This window comes from Heterodontus francisci, chromosome 18, assembly GCF_036365525.1.
Source record: "Heterodontus francisci isolate sHetFra1 chromosome 18, sHetFra1.hap1, whole genome shotgun sequence".
Taxonomy (NCBI): Eukaryota; Metazoa; Chordata; class Chondrichthyes; order Heterodontiformes; family Heterodontidae; genus Heterodontus; species Heterodontus francisci.
Genome location: NC_090388.1, coordinates 22,331,162 through 22,344,599, shown reverse-complemented (window position 1 = coordinate 22,344,599; position 13,438 = coordinate 22,331,162). Strand labels below are relative to the sequence as shown.

At 40.7% G+C, this 13,438-nt stretch overlaps 1 protein-coding gene across 1 annotated transcript in view; it reads right to left on the bottom strand.

Moving 5' to 3' along the window:
* The window catches only part of frs2a (fibroblast growth factor receptor substrate 2a), a 77,223-nt gene extending 66,047 nt beyond the window's left edge, over nucleotides 1-11,176 (bottom strand). The window contains exon 1 of the mRNA XM_068050404.1: nucleotides 11,159-11,176. The gene's annotated coding sequence lies outside the window, so the exon portion shown is untranslated. The remainder of the gene's footprint in view (nucleotides 1-11,158) is intronic.
* Nucleotides 11,177-13,438: the final 2,262 nt, after the last annotated feature.

Genomic DNA, 13,438 nt, shown 5'->3' with positions numbered 1-13,438 from the left:
AGGACTGTGATGGAATACTCTCCAATTGTTTGGATGAGTGTGGCTCCAACAACAATCAGGAAGCGCGACACCATCCAGGACAAAGCAGCCCGCTTGATCGGCCACAGTGGCACCAGTGTGTACCAAATAACAAGATGCACTGCAGCAACTCACCACGTCTCTTTCAAAAGCACCTTTCAAACCCATGACCATATCCACTTGGAAGGACAAGGACAGCAGACGCGTGGGAATACCACCATCTGCAAGTTCCCCTCTAAGCCACACACCGTCAGGACTTGAAAATATATCATCGTTCCTTCACTGTGGCTGGATCAAAATCCTGGAACACCCTCCCTAATAGCACTGTACGTATACTCACACCAGATGGACTGCAGTGGTTCAAGAAGGCTGTTCACAACCAACTTCTCAAGGGCAATTAGGGATGGGCAATAAATGCTGGACTAGCCAGCGACATCCCATGAAAGAATAAAAAAAGACCAAAAGCTTGGTCAACGAGGTAGGTTTTAAGGGGTGTCTTAAAGGAAGAAAGCAAGGTAGAGAGGCAGGGAAATGTAGAGAGGGTATTCCAGAGCTTAGGGCCTATGCAACTAAAGGCTCGCCCACCAATGGTGGAGCGAATAAAATCGGGGTTGCTCAAGTGGCCATAATTAGAGGAGTGCAAATATCTCGAGGGTTGTGAGGCTGGAGGAGATTACAGAGAAAGGGAAGGGCTAGGCCATGGAGGGATTTGAAAATAATAAGAATTTTAAAATCACAATGTTGCTTAACTGACAACCAATGTAGGTCTGCGAGCGCAGGGGTGATAAGGGAATAAGACTTGGTGCGAGTTAAGACAGGAGCAGCAGAGATTTGGTTGATCTCAAGTTTACGGAGAATAGAATGTGGGAGACCAGCCAGGAGAGCATTGGAATAGTCAAGTCTAGAGGTAACGAAAGCACAAATGAGAGTTTCAACAGCCGCTGAGCTGAAACAGGGGCAAAGTCCGGCGATGTTAACAGAGGTGGAAATAGGTATTCTTAGTAATGGCTCACGAATATGAGGTCGGAAGCTCATCTCAGGGTCAAATGTGACACCAAGGGTGCGAACAGACTGGCTTAATCTTAGAATGGTGCCAGGGAGAGGGATGGACTCGGTAGCTAGGGAACGGAGTTTGCAGCAGGGATCAAAAACAATGGCTTCAGTATTCCCAATATTTAATTGGGGGAAATTTCGGCTCATGCATATCGGATAAACAGTCTGATAATTTAGCAACAGTGGAGGAGTCGATAGAGGTGGTGGTGAGGTAGAGCTGGGTGTTGTTAGCATACATGTGGAAACTAACATTGTGCTTTCAGATGATGCCAAGGGGCAGCATGTAGTCGAGAAATAGGAGGGGGCCAGAGATAGCTGTGAGGGAGCAGGAAAAGAGGCCATTGCAAGTGATTCTCTGGTTACAATTAGATAGATAAGAATGAAACCAGGTGAGAGCAGTCCCACCCAGCCAGACAACTGTGGAGAGGCGTTGGCGGAGGATGGTGCGGTCAACTGTGTTAAAGTCTGCAAACAGGTTGAGAAGGATGAGGAGGGAAAGTTTATCATTGTCACAATCGCAGAGGATGCCATTTGTGACTTTGATGAGAGCTGTTTCGATACAGTGGGCGGAAATTTGATTGTAGGAATTCAAACAAGGAGTTCTGGGAAAGATGTCAACAGATTTGGGGACCAACATGTTCAAGGAATTGAGATGAAAGGGAGGTTGGTGATAGGACAGTAGTTTGCAAGAGCAGTGAAGACAAGGGTTTTTTTTTAAGGAGGGGGTGATGATGGCAGATTTAAAGGAGAAAGGGACAATATAGGTAACACAGGGACTGAGATGGGAAGTTGGGAATAGGATCGAGGGAGCAGGAGGTGGGTCTCATGGACAAGATGAGCTCAGATAGGGCATGAGGGAAGATAGGGGAGAAACTAGGGAAAGATACAAGTTCAGGGCTAGGCACTCCCACATGCATCACCTTCCCTTGTTCCAGAACTCACTACAACACTCCAAGAAGCTGGACCCTTACCACATCAGCAGCCTTGGACCCATGTGATGATCTTCCTAATCTTCCCCTCCTTAATCTGTCCAGCACATTAGAGAAGAGAATAATATGCTGTTATATAGCACTTATCACATTCTTAGGGCATTCCACAGGCAATTAAGTATTTCTGAAAAACAATCACAGTTGTAATGTAGGCAAATGTGGCAGTCAATTTGCACATAGTAATGTCTCATAACAGCAATGAAATAAATGACCAGATAAGCTGCTTTAATGATGTTGGTTTTGGGATAAGCGTTGGCCAAGATACTAGGAAAACTCAACTGCTCTTCTTCAGATAGTAGAATGGGATCTTTCATGTCCACCTAAGATGATAGATAAGGCCTTAGTATAACTCAGTTTATCCAAAGACAACAAAGTACACCCTTGGTACTGCAGTGGAATGTCATCCTAAGGTACATGCTCAAGGCTCTGGAATGGGACTTGAATTCATGTTCTTCTAACTCAGAGATAAACGTGCTACCACTGAGCCAATGCTTACACTTGTGCATGACACAGAAAATGAACCACAGATTGCTATCCATAAGGTCTTTTTTTTCAATCTAGTGCCTAACTACTTATACACATTCTACAAGATCTCATGTCATTCATTCCAACATGGACTATGACTTTCAGCTTCGCTCCCTTCTGTCCTAGACATTTTCCGAATCATTCTGTGATATCTTTCAGCCTGGCACCAAGGTGACAATATAGCATTTGTGACTTCCAGCCACAAGATCAAAAGAAATTAAATGAATAACGAGCCTTTATGTAATCCAAACAGTGGGAACCTTCACTGATTTTGAGGCAGCTCAGCTATGCCAAGGAAATCCATTTGGGACAGACAGAATTTGTTTGGCCCATTTTCTAGTACTCATCACTGTGATTTCTACATTTTCTCAATTTCTTTCTGCCTCATTCAATGACTGCTTCTATGTCATTTGAGGAATGCAATTTGAAGCACAGTAGCCTAAGGATTCATAAACCCAAGCTTTGCAAAAGTCACTTCTCAGCTTAAATATTACAGTAATATTCTGGTCACTGTAGCTCCAAATATTAAATGTACGATCAACCTTAAAACTTAGTAGATGTTCAACTATCAATGAATGAATTCAAATTATTATTCTGTCTTGCCTGGAACTCAAGCTTGGCATAATAAAAACTTGTTAAAGTCACACACCTGAAACATCTTATTCAAAAGGTCATGGTTTACATATCTGAAGGATGCATTTATGCATCACCCTATCACAGCCTCAGAACATCCCAAAGCACTACTATGTAGGCAAATGTGGTGGCCAATTTGCACATAGCAAGAGCCCACAAATAGAAAATGAATAACAAGTTTTTGGTGGTGCTGGTTCAAGGAAGGATGTTGGAGAACTTCCCACTCTTCAAGCCGTGCCATCCACCTGAACCTACCTCTGACTATACAGCACTCCCTCAGTATTGCACTGAAGTGTCAGCCCAAGTCCTTAAGTGAAGCCAAACTCTCAACCTCGAGACTCAGACAATAACAATAACAACTTGCACTTATAAAGCACCTTTAGTGTAAGAGAACGGTCCAAGGCCCTTCACAGGACTGTTAGCAAACAAAATTTAACAAGACAAGAATCTACCAACTCAGTCAATTTAGCACTTAATTGAAAATAGTAATATTTAGATTACTTCTTTAGCTGCAACCATTACAATTTGAGTGAATTTGTGCAAAGATAAGACTGATTGTGGGAAATATTTTGTTTTTGTAATGGTGGCACTATTTAAATAAAGCTTTGAAACAAACCCGATTTGAGTTGGTTGACTCTTCCCACTTATAGAGCCTTAGCTATATATTTCCAAAAGCTTGGTAACATACCATCCCCCACAGCACAAACAAAGTTCATTTTGCATTATTTGTACGGTAATATCCAATATAATGTAATTTGCACATTTACAGAGCCAAATTCCAACACCCATATAGACTACTTTTTGGTATTTTGCATTTTTCCTTTTTTGTAAAAAAAAAAGGCTCATTTTATCTACTGCTCATTCAAACACCATATCTTGTCTATTACTCTACTTCCAGGCCTGCATCCCTACCCATGGTTCTTACAGACGCTGAGGGGCTCTGCTCCACCATCAGTAACATAGCTGTCAAGTTGCCTCAGCACTTGTCTGAAATCCCTCTCTTAAACCTTGTTACTTCTCCCTCCTTCTTTAAAAACCTCAAAACCAATCATGTTTTTGATTATTTCTTAATTCTACTCAACATCTGTTTCCTTTCCAAGCATCATCTTGGGGCATTTACCATGGTAAAGCAATAAAATGCAAGTTATTTTTGTTGTTCTGATCATTTTATTCTTCATACAACCCTTCTCATTTTAGAAGCTCAATTTTATTTGCTCCCGGGCAAAACAAAAAAAAATAAAGATTTGGTTTTAGAATTTATGAATTTAGAACATTAGAATAAAAATGACCACATTTTTTAATCAATAAATTGTTAAGGTAATTTGTAAATACAATTCTTTCTAATTACAAAGAAATGGAAATTATCCATGCTGCTTATTAGTCCAATAACTCTCAGAGGAATACATTTAGTTCATCTATCAAAATAGCTCAGATTTCATATTTAAATAGTTAATTTGTTTAAATTAATAACTCATTATTATTTGTGTATTTCTGCCATATTTTAGCATGACTCTTTTAAAAAGGTCACTCCAAACCACTCTGCCACAAGCTGGGAACACCCTGCTGCTTGAGAACTTTCAAACCTTTCAATAAATTCTTTTGGTTCTTGCAAAACTCCAGCTTCAACTTCAAGTAATTGATTGCCCCCACAGGCCATGATGAGCTGTTGGAGTAATTTACTTTAGATTCAAATGAATATCTGTCCTGAGAAAATAAACATTTGCATGTTTTGATAACGGCAGTGTTATAGTTTGCTCTCGTGGATGGCACTAATATCAGACATACCATCTCCTTTCAATAATCTCTGCTTTCAGTCAATTTTCTACTAATGCTTTTTTATTCCCTCCCCTCCATTTCCTCCCTAACTCCTCTCCTAAACGCATTGAGTCCTGCTGAGAGTGTTCAGTGGCTGCTGGGTGCCCTCCAGAGTCTGGACAAGGTGACTAATCTTTAGATATGTTATAAAAGTGAGCATAAGCAAGCTGTACTACAAGTAAGCAAGCCAACCAAATGCATAAACTTTCCGTCAGGAGTCACTGGACAACAATCAGAAAAGAGAATCTCCTGCTGAGTTAACCTTCTTGAGCTCAGGAGTGCTATGACGAACTGTAGTCATAGCTGGCTGAGATACTCTAACTTGGCACATAGCAGGAACTGAACCTAGGACCAGCTAGGCAGATAGGAACAGATGTGGACCATTCAGTCCCTTGTGTCCATTCCACCATTCAATTCGATCGCCACTGATCTGTATCTTCACTCTATCTACCCACCTTGACTCCATATTCCTTACTACCCTTGCCTAACTTTAATCTGAATGACCTCCTACACTCTACCTTTATGTTTACTAATCCTTTCTTTTATTTTCACTTCAGATTTCTCCAATGAATTCAGTTCCCAAATTTCCATTTATTGATGTGCAGAGAACTGATTTAAAACCCTGTTTTGTGCTCATTGTTATAAACTTGCTCTGCAAAGGGTGCAGAATCTGTACAGCATAGCTCATTTTATAGATTATCTAACACTGCATTATATCTAAGACATGCGCGATGCCAATATCATCACCCTCTATAAAAACAAAGGTGACCGCGGTGACTGCAACAACTACCGTGGAATCTCCCTGCTCAGCATAGTGGGGAAAGTCTTTGCTCGAGTCACTCTGAACAGGCTCCAGAAGCTGGCCGAGCGCGTCTACCCTGAGGCACAGTGTGGCTTTCGTGCAGAGAGATCGACCATTGACATGCTGTTCTCCCTTCGTCAGATACAGGAGAAATGCCGTGAACAACAGATGCCCCTCTACATTGCTTTCATTGATCTCACCAAAGCCTTTGACCTTGCCAGCAGACGTGGTCTCTTCAGACTACGAGAAAAGATCGGATGCCCACCAAAGCTACTAAGTATCATCACCTCATTCCATGACAATATGAAAGGCACAATTCAACATGGTGGCTCCTCATCAGAGCCCTTTCCTATCCTGAGTGGCGTGAAACAAGGCTGTGTTCTCGCACCCACACTTTTTGGGATTTTCTTCTCCATGCTGCTTTCACATGCGTTCAAGTCCTCTGAAGAAGGAATTTTCCTCCACACAAGATCAGGGGGCAGGTTGTTCAACCTTGCCCGTCTAAGAGCGAAGTCCAAAGTACGGAAAGTCCTCATCAGGGAACTCCTCTTTGCTGACGATGCTGCTTTAACATCTCACACTGAAGAGTGCCTGCAGAGTCTCATCGACAGGTTTGCGTCTGCCTGCAATGAATTTGGCCTAACCATCAGCCTCAAGAAAACGAACATCATGGGGCAGGACGTCAGAAATGCTCCATCCATCAATATTGGCGACCACGCTCTGGAAGTGGTTCAAGAGTTCACCTACCTAGGCTCAACTATCACCAGTAACCTGTCTCTAGATGCAGAAATCAACAAGCGCATGGGTAAGGCTTCCACTGCTATGTCCAGACTGGCCAAGAGAGTGTGGGAAAATGGCGCACTGACACGGAACACAAAAGTCCGAGTGTATCAGGCCTGTGTCCTCAGTACCTTGCTCTATGGCAGCGAGGCCTGGACAATATATGTCAGCCAAGAGCAACGTCTCAATTCATTCCATCTTCGCTGCCTCCGGAGAATACTTGGCATCAGGTGGCAGGACCGTATCTCCAACACAGAAGTCCTCGAGGCGGCCAACATCCCCAGCTTGTACACCCTACTGAGTCAGCGGCGCTTGAGATGGCTTGGCCATGTGAGCCACATGGAAGATGGCAGGATCCCCAAAGACACATTGTACAGCGAGCTCGCCACTGGCATCAGACCCACCGGCCGTCCATGTCTCCGCTTTAAAGACGTCTGCAAACGCGACATGAAATCCTGTGACATTGATCACAAGTCGTGGGAGTCAGTTGCCAGCGTTCGCCAGAGCTGGCGGACAGCCATAAAGTCGGGGCTAAAATGTGGCGAGTCAAAGAGACTTAGTAGTTGGCAGGAAAAAAGACAGAGGCGCAAGGGGAGAGCCAACTGTGCAACAGCCCCGACAAACAAATTTCTCTGCAGCACCTGTGGAAGAGCCTGTCACTCTAGAATTGGCCTTTATAGCCACTCCAGGCGCTGCTTCACAAACCACTGACCACCTCCAGGCGCGTATCCATTGTCTCTCGAGATAAGGAGGCCCAAAAGAAAAAGAAAGAAAAAGAATTATACTCATCTTTTAATAAGCTTCAAACTCAAAAACCAACCGAAGTACAGGACACTAAATCAAAGCATACAATTTCCATTAGCATCAGTAAAATTAACCAAGATGTTTGTGATCATTCAGGACAACTTCAAACAGAAATACAGATCTCCCTTTCTTGCATACCTACATTCATCCCTCACTGTCAGTCGATGTACAAGATCAACAAAGTGACTATCCCCAGAAGAGCAGAGTCCAATGAGCTCATGAATGCAGTGAGATGGACATGAGTTAGCATCCTACCATTCCATAGGACAGACTATTCACCTGTGCCACTGGACTGCTACTTAATATAGATTTAAAATAGTATTGCTAATAAAGGATCATCAACCCGAAACATTAACATCGTTTATCTCTCCACAGATGTTCCCAGACCTGAGTATTTCTAGCATTTTCTGTTTTTATTTCAGATTTCCAGTATCTGCAGTATTTTGCTTTTGTATTACTGATTTTGTTAGGTGCCATCTCTAGGATAAAGCAGGTGGATACAAAAGATTCCATAGTGCTATTCAAAGAGTAGGGTGTGTTGCCCAACATTCACCCAGAACCAACACCACCAAAACATTTTAACTAATCATTTCTAAGGATGAGAGAAAATGAGTTTCAGACACTAAGACGTAAAAGAAACCTTCAAACCACAGTGATGGTACTGAGAAGAGGCATAATATTGATTCCTACTGTCAAAGGATTGAGCTTTAAGGAAAGATTGGGGAAAGAGGGGTTCTTTAACCTTGAAAGGAGACAATGGAGAGCCAATGTAATCAAAGCACACAACAGCTTAAGTACAATAATTCTGAGGAACGACATTAAGCCGCACCATAATAATAGAACAAGGGGTGGGAATAGGTTAAATCTGCTAATAAGGCAATTTGGGATAAATGTTAGAATATCTTCACATAGAGTGGTCAATATTTTCAATGGTTTTCAGGGTATGGTAGGGAAAGCGTAAAGTCCAGTAAAACACTGAATTCTCTTAAGATTTATAAATTACAAATTTTTTGCTTAAACAGTGTATCCAGTTAAAAATAACTGTATTAATAGAACAGCACACACCTGAATTACTTATTCAGTGGTAACTGCAGGCAATTTACAAGCAAAACATTAGGTTCTCCAGGAGCAAATCATTCCCAGTAGTTGACCACATCATCGTGTGAATCAAACACCACTATACCAACCCATTTGAAACTGTAATGCCATGAAACCTTTTCAGTCAGTACAAGGTAGTTTCTGGGTGTTCAAAAACTACAGAGAACTTGACTATTTTTGGTTCCATTTCTGTGATTTAGAACAGTGACTGTGATTGATTGAATGGATACATGAACAAAGAACAGGCATTAGCATTCATGTCATACCAGACCATTAATTTGTCCCAACATAAAACTGCGCTATCTCGCACATACACATCATTTTGCCTCAACGCATGACATTTGTGTGGATTTAAAAATTATTTAAATGCTTACATATTGGAATTTTTAAAATTAATCATCCAGTAATCTCATCACCCAGTGCCATAGTTACACCTTAATACTAAAACATGGTTTTCAAAATTTAAGACTGTCTAAACTTCTCATTATACTCAACTTCATTTTTCTTCAAAACTAATTATCTCTCATTCTTCGATGGCATTACCTTGTATCCATACTTTGAAGTGCCATCATAGCTCAGTGTAGAACTCCCAACTCAGTCAGCAGGTCATGGCTACAAGTCCCACTACAAGCCTTGAGCATATAATCCAGGCTGGCACTTCAATGAGGTACCGAGGAAGTGCTGCCTTGTCATCGGTGCCATCTTTTGGATAAAACAGGTGGATACAAAAGATTCCATAGTGCTATTCAAAGAGTAGGGTGTGTTGCCCAACATTCACCCAGAACCAACACCACTAAAACATGTGACCTAATTATTTCTAAGGATTAGAGAAAATGAGTTTCAGACACTAAGACGTAAAAGAAACGTTCAAACCACAGTGAGGGTACTGAGAAGAGGCACAAGATTGATTCCTACTGTCAAAGGATTGAGCTTTAAGGAAAGATTGGGGAAAGAGAGATTCTTTAATCTTGAAAGGAGACAATGGAGAGCCGATGTAATCAGAGCACACAAGAGCTTAGGTAAGATAATTCTGAGGACTTTAAGCTGCACCATAATAATAGAACAAGGGGTGGGAATAGGTTAAAACTGCTAATAAGGCAATTTGGGATAAATGTTAGAATATCTTCGCACAGAGTGATCAATATTTTCAATGGTGTTCAGGGTATGGTAGGGAAAGCGTAAAACCTTAGAATTATTCAAAAGACAGATGACATGATGGGGATTGGAATGTAAACATATATTTATTCTGAATGGATGTGCTTAGGCCGGCCAAATGGCCTGCTTCATCTGAACATTTTTTTGTGATGATAGTAAGGCCAGTTAGAAGAGTTGACCTTGTGCCATTAGTGCTGTCCATCAGCTGCAATTATGTGCAGCCTAATTTCTAAATTTCAAAGTTTTAAAAGAATTCAGGCACACACTGAATAATAGTCTGTTTTTTATCTTTATCATTTCTACCACGGCAAACACCACTGTCGGTTCATAGAATCCTAGAAATTTACAGCAGAGGGAAGCTATTCAGCCCATCATGTCTGTGTCAGTCAAATTAGAGTTATCCAGCCTAATCCCACTTCCCAGCTCTTGCTCTGAGCCTTAATGGTTACGGTACTTGCTGGTCAGCAGAGGCATATGCTATTGTATTAATAGATCTATTCTTAACCGAATAAACTGTTTAATTAACATGTTTTAACATGTTTAAATAAGCAGGGACCATCTTCTACGTTCCTCAAGTCAAGAGTGGTAATGAGCTGGAAACACAACTCTGCCTTCCCACTTCCACCAATCTGAAAAGCAATCAGTCTGCGACAACTGTAACATCAACTATGCTAGAAAAAAAAATGTTTTTGAATAAAAAGTACACCTTCAATAAAGACAAGTAGAAAACCAAACACATTTTAGAATAGATGTCGGATAAAAATAGGACGTATTTAACAATCCTGTATTCAAAAATAGATTTCTTTTAAACCAAACGCAACACTGAGACAAGACCCGCAGAGTTACACTTGGCCTTAACAACTAAAAGAAATGTACTTTTGATTCTATGAAGTCAGCCACATTTATTTAAGAGCGCCACAATCTAAAATTTTTCAATTTTCAGATCAATATAGCTGCTTCACCAGCAACTTTGATCTGCCAAATTTATCCAAGTTCTTTGTTGATATATTTTAAAATTGGGAGTACCTGAATAATGAGATTCACGGCAATACTTTCACAAGTACCAGAGTTCCATAACTCCCAAGTACTCCAGGCTATAGCAAGTTATGACGGCCTTTCAAGCAAGTAAAAGAATGCCCGGAATTCAGTGTACCTGGTGAGATATTTTGTTTATTCTATGAGCTCGCCCAACCAAAGTGCCTCTAAAATCAATTCTGGAATAGTTTGTACATAAATATATACTGATGTTTGGTTTGCTTCTGTGAGCTATCATTACAGCAGTAACACTAACAATCATGGAAGGTTTTTAAATTCACGAGATTAGAGGAATATATTCATGCATACACATTTTTATTACTTTGTTTTGTTATGTCAAATCCATAGCTTTACCTCTGCTTAAAGAGTTGAAATAAGTTCATAAAAACAGACTTTTACTTATTCCTTCCCACTAGCAAGGCTAAATATTTTTCAATACATAAAAGCTTACATTCTTCTCTAGCTCCTGGGTTACATCCAAATTTTGACATTTTGGAGGACTAGCATTCCAGTGAACCAGCGATGGAAGAATTCAATTGGTTTAAGCTTGAATGCATCTATAACATCTAATGGCATGCATGACTTTCACTGCACCAGTACTTAACCATTCAAGCACTGTAATCAGTACCCTCAGATCAGTGGGACTTTTTAAATTAAACTTTTAAATTAACTTTCCATGTGGTAAAAGTAACTACGATTATGAACTTTAAACAAGATAATATAATAAAGGAATAAAACACATCTTTGACACAGACAATGCACACATTTGTCATTGGTGGTGGACAGTTTGCAATAGGTCAAAGAATCAGATACAAAAAGAAATAATGAAACCACAAAGGACTAATAAAAGAATAAAAATACACCAAATTTCTCTCAAGCTGCCCAATTGCTTTGTTTTTTAGCTGGAAAGACATTCATCCCTAACCGGCTGGTGAGTGGAATTTTCCAGTCATGTCTCAGACTGAGCTAATTTATATGTTTTCATATTTTCATTGAACAGAGTAGACAACCCTTCCATCAACCCTTACACTCAAACTTACATTTCTACGAATTCTTGAATGCGTTTGTTCCCAAAACGTAGAACTACTTAACTGCACATAGTTCAAACACAAAAATGTTCAACTAACCCAACAGAAAACACAAATACTAGTAATCAAAGTATCAGACTTTTTCCATAAAACATTAACTGGCTACTGTACTGTCTAAAATACTGAAAACATAAACATAATGTTGGACCAACAAGATCTTGTCTAGCTGAGAAATGAAAACTGCCAGCATTCAAAATTGAGGGTCAGAAAGAGACTAGCTAGTCCATCAAGCCTGTCCCATACTATAATGGCCATAACCATCATGGATAAATACTTTTGCCTACCTTCTTCCTTCCTTCCCATCCCCCCGACCCCTCTCCTCCATGTAATCCCGTGGGAGAAACAAAAAAAGAAAAAACTCAAGGCCTATAAGAGGAAAATAAACTCCAGAAATATAGGGCTAAAACCTTTTGAGTTTGCCTTTATCATGATTTCAGTATTTCCCCATGGAAAAAGGATCCGAATAACTATCAGATGCATACACAATACCATATCCCACTGGCTGACTTGACAGGCTATAATCTGCTCCTCACATAAAAGGATTTCAGTGAACTCAGTTCAAATTTATCATTTATCTATGACTATATTCAATCAATAATCATAGTAATGCTGCAGCTAAATGGGCCAGAATTTCATAAAAAAACAACAATGAACAATGCACACCATTATTGTGAAAACTGTCCAGCAACTTTTGGTGAGGCAGAGATATACCCCATGCATTGTGAAAGGCCATAAGTCGCTGCATGATTTGCACTGCTCCACTGTTAGCTTTGCAAAAACAGTAGCTTGCACTTAAGCTCCCTATGAGTTGAATGAAGTCGCTGCAGTTGCACATTAATTGTTCATTATACTTGCCACAGGAAGTTAGGCTTAGCCTAATAATTAATAGCACAAATAATAGCCTTTTAGTAGAATAATTATTGTTAATGACCGCCAATCAACCTCACTGGTCCAGAAAGGAAAAATTAAACATGGAATAAAAACAGAAAGTGCTTGAAATACTCAGCAAGTCAGGCAGCATCTGTGGAGAGAGAAGCAGAGTTAACGTTTCATGTCTGTGACCTTTCATCAGAACTGTCAACGGTTAGGTCTTAAGTATTGTTGGGGTGTTGGTGGGGAAGAGAACAAAAGGAAAGGTGTTTGTTAGGGCAAAACATTAGTCCAGAGAGAGTGTTAATGGCAGAAAAACAGGCACATAGTTAAAAAAATAAATAAAAGAAAAATATTTTTTAAAAAGGCCAGTCACACTCTGAAATTGTTGAACTCAAGGTCGAGTGCGGAAGCTGTAGAGTGTCTAATCGAAATATGCTGAAATGGCAAGCAACCGGAAGCTCGAGGTCATGCTTTCAGACTGAGCGGAGGTGTTCCGCAAAGCGGTCACCCAGGCTGCATTTGGTATCCCCGATGTAGAGGAGACCACATTGTGAGCAGCGACTACAGTATAGTAAATTGAAGTACAACTAAATCACTGCTTCACCTGAAAGGAGTGTTTGGGGCCTTGGATGGTGAGGGGAGAAGAGGTAAAAGGGCAGGTATTACACTTCCTGCGATTGCATGGGATGGTGCCATGGGAAGGGGACGAGGTGTCGGGGGTGATGCAGGAGTAGACCAGGGTGTCGCGGAGGGAACAATCCCTTCGGAAT